The sequence below is a fragment of the Gossypium raimondii genome, chromosome 8, assembly GCF_025698545.1.
Source record: "Gossypium raimondii isolate GPD5lz chromosome 8, ASM2569854v1, whole genome shotgun sequence".
In the NCBI taxonomy this organism is placed as follows: domain Eukaryota; kingdom Viridiplantae; phylum Streptophyta; class Magnoliopsida; order Malvales; family Malvaceae; genus Gossypium; species Gossypium raimondii.
In genome coordinates, this window is record NC_068572.1 from 28,398,847 (window position 1) to 28,403,098 (window position 4,252).

Here is a 4,252-nt window from a genome sequence, read left to right on the forward strand (position 1 = left end):
ACAATGTTGGGCTCTAATGTCTTTCCACTCCTCTATGTCAATGTTTTACAATGCTCTTTCCATAGATTTCTTGGAATCTCTGTATCACTAGGCAAAGCACTATATGGACGGTTTCTAAGTTTAGTGGGAAGCTAGCTCATTTGGTTTTCTAGGTTTTTCAATGTGGCTGCTTGGGTTTGGATTAAAGCATCATTTTTGGCTATATATGCCTTAAAAAAGGTTTCTAAGCCATTAGAAGTTTCAACTGAAGGTTGCTTTTGAACTTGTTGGGTAAAAAAAGGTGGCTGAGTCGGTCTAGGTTGGGCATAAGTGTTATTGGGTCCAGCCCCTTGATTACTCCAGGAAAAGTTAGGGTGGCTTCGCCAAGATGGGTTATAAAAATTGGATTGCAGTCCTTGCCTTCCTTGATTCTGGTTTTGATTACCCATGTAATACACAAATTTGGGGTTTGATGGACATTCTTTCAACAAATGTCCTTTCCCATAATAAACACAGACAATACTTTCAAAGTGCTTAGGTGGCTGAGCTGTAAAACTATTAAACCCATTAGTGGTAAAATTTTTAAGCATTGAATAAATCGAAGATACCTAATATGCGAGTGAAGTAAGCGGATCCAGTTCATGTATTCCAGTGACTCGTCTTCCTGATGCTACTCGATTAGGATAATTATTGCTGGCAATTCTCTCAATGATTTAATAAGCCTTGTTATCAGACTTAGAATGGAGAGCACCATTAGCAGAAGCATCCACTACCATCTTTGTGTGAGCATTGAGACCGTTATTGAACGTCTCAAGTTGGATGCAATGAGGGATTCCATGATGAGGGCACTTTCAGAATAATTCTTTGTACATTTCCCATACCTCATATAAGGACTCATCATCCATTTGTTAGAAGGTAGTAACCTCGTTCCTCAACTTAGCATTCTTTCTAGGCGGGAAATACTTCATGAGGAATCTTTCTACTAACTCTTGCCATGTTGAAATGAAATTTGGTGGCAATGAGATCAACCAGGTTCGAGCTCTTTCCCTTAGTGAATATGGGAACAAATTTAATTGTAGCGCATCTTCGGGTACTCCGGCTAACTGGAAAGAATTGCTCACCTCCATGAACAATCTTAAACGAAGATGAGGATCTTCGGTAGGCATTCCACTAAATTGACCCATTGTCTGAAGCATCCGAAACATGATTGGCTTTAGCTTAAATTGTTGAGCCTCAATTTCGGGTCTCCTAATACCCAGATTAAGATCATGAAACACTGGCACGACATACTATCGTAGAGCTCTATCCCTATCATCAGCAATAATGATAGGGTTTTGAGTAGAGTTTGCTTCGTTTCCTTGATTCAAATTTTCGAAGTTCATCTCTTCAGTCCTTTTTTGACTTGCTTGTCTTCTTCACTATCAAAAATTTCTTTAAATCTCAGGGTCTACGTGGAGTAAATCGATAATTGGGCCAATACTCATAAACACCTGAAATAATACAGAAAAAATTAGTTAAGTTAAAATTGAACAGAAAAATAAACCAAAATGCAAAATTCAAAAATTAACAAATAATGACTTTTAAAACAGTCCCCAGCAACGGTGCAAAAAACTAGGAACGACGAAAATGTGTAAGTGTACACAATCGTAACAAGTAATAAAGTGACAAGTAAATGTTGAGTTCTCGTACCCACAGGGACTATGAAAAGAATTATTTATGAATGCAATTAAGAACACTTTGGTGAAGAAAAATATTTTGATTTGAGGAGGTGATTAAAACTAAGATTTTTACCTAAGTAAAATAAAAAGAGAAAATAAAAGTTCCAATGCACGATTTCAAAAGATGATTTTAATCAGGATGGCATGATTGTCTTATTGCTTAACTTAGAATTACTAAACTCATGTTCTTGTTGTTATGAATAAATTCACGACAACTTGGTAATTTGCTAACTTATGAAAATACTCAGCTACCAAAGTCCATTTATCTCTTGACTATATCTCTATGTCAATTCAACCGATTAAACAAATTTTAATATGCAAATGCATTAATGCACATACATACTTATGAAATTAAAAATAATCTATTGTACATATCTCTATGCCAATTCAAACAATTAATTCAATCTCATAAGCACATAAAAGATTACGTGATGTAACAATGTATTCCTACCTTGAAATAGTTTAACCACAATAATCTTGCAAGTTATGCAAGACTAATGTATTGTTAGATACATTGCTAATTTAACCATCACTACCTTAAATGATTAAACATGCATTGATTAAGTATCGTATCAATTAATTACAATTTCAATCTGTTTAAATAATTAATTCATTAGTTATCTTACAATTTTAATGCAAGAATAACTTAGTCATGATTTTACTTAATCAAACATCTTACCAAGACCTATAACAACACAAACACAATTTTAATAAATGAAGTGTATAAAATGCAATCAACCTAACACGAATTAAATTTAAGCCGTATTAATTAAATTTAAATATACCAACATCACAGATATTCATAGACATGTTCGTAAAAACAACAATAATATTAAAAGGAAAAGGAACAAGAATTAAATCCATTGTTTCTCCGAGGCTTGACTAAGTTGCTCCGCTCATCCTTCTCCGCTTGTTTTTGTTGAAATAGGACTTCCAAGAACACTTTAATGCTGCTCCAAATGGTGGTTGAAGAAATCTTTTTCAGGAGGTGAAATCGGCAAGGGAATGAGGAAGAAAATGAGGAACAACGGAAGGGGATTGAATAAAGAAAGTGAGAGAGAAGTGAAAGGATGAAAGGTTTTGAGATGTGTTTCAAATAAGCAGCCAAGGGGGGTTTTATAGGTTGATTAGGTTGATAAAAATAGAAAAAATCAGCAGCCATAGAGTCCCCTTATGGCCGGCCACACATATGGCAAGTTTAAAGGTCTCAAACTTGTTATTTTATGGTAGGGACAAATCTAGAAGACATGAATGGTAGAGGGGTTTGAATGCAAATTCAAATAGTATTCAAAGGCTATTTTGCATGGAAAATAAGCTAATTGGGTCAGCATGTGGGACGGTTTTTGGCAGCCCTGTGCTCGGTTGGATCGACTTTCTCGGTTCAGCTCAACTGGGCCTATTTTCATAATTAATTAATAATAATTATTTAACACAAAATAAATTGGATTAAAATTAAAATTAATTATATTATGAATTAATATTCATAATTTGGACCATATTCGGCTGAAAAATTAATTCGTCTCGATGCTTTAAAAATCGCTTCTCGATTTTGTGCTTCTAATAGTGTCTACCAAGCCTATTTTCGTCCTTTGTGTAAATCTGTCGAAAATGATCAAAATTAATCAAAATTTATTATAAAATTAATTAAATGTCAACATGTTAATAATTTATGCACAATTTAATTATTTTATAATTATTATATATTTTTCAACAAGAATTACTACGAATTTGCATGAATTTGAGGTAACAAGGGCATGAAAAAGTGTGTATATTTTCGTGTTTCCAGTATGCGAAGTTGGTCTAGTTACTATGCAAGTTACGTTCTAACGAGATGGTTAAGATTGATCAAAGGAATAACTCAAGGATACGTAAAGGTTTTTTATCCATGGATATGTTTCTCTACAATTGTGAATCACTAATAGGGAAATTTTGAAAGTTGGTTACACGTGTCAAATTCCACTATGAGTATATGAGTTTTATATATTTATTGGTATGAGCTTTATAAGAAAAGGGGGAGTTATCTTCTTCCTTCTATTTGAAAACACCATTGCTAATTTTCTTTGAAGCTGATATGGGATCTTTCTTGCTAAGCTGAAACTAAGGATCGGAGTTCATGCAGGAGATTGTTTCATATCCCGGGTAAGTGGAAACACTAAAATATATAGACTTTGTTAGCATATTTTGAGCACTAATTCCTACAGTTTCTAAGTATTTTTTTGAATTTTATACTTGTATTATAAAATAATTAATTTAAGCTTAGTTTATAAAGAATTTGAATTTGAATTATTTTTATAATAATTTTGCATAAATTGGGATAATTTTTCAAGTTTTGCACAAAGGGTGAAAAATCAACTTTGTAGTCACATTGGAAGCACAAGATGATGATTTAACAGTCATGGAGGACTTAAATTTAAGTTTTTGGACATCCTCGAATCAATTGGTCAGATTTTAGTTTTATTCGGAAAAACAGTCAGCTTGAAGTAAAGGAAAGGGCCTGAATTGAGCAAGTAAATAGGGAGGATGGAGAAGCCGAAAAGAGTAGACCAAACCGTCCC

At 33.5% G+C, this 4,252-nt stretch overlaps 1 non-coding gene across 1 annotated transcript; it reads left to right on the top strand.

Annotated features, from left to right (window-relative positions):
* Positions 1–810: 810 nt before the first annotated feature.
* On the top strand, positions 811–917 carry LOC128032080 (small nucleolar RNA R71). Its single transcript, XR_008188210.1, has one exon. It is a non-coding gene; the product is annotated as a small nucleolar RNA R71 (small nucleolar RNA).
* Positions 918–4,252: the final 3,335 nt, after the last annotated feature.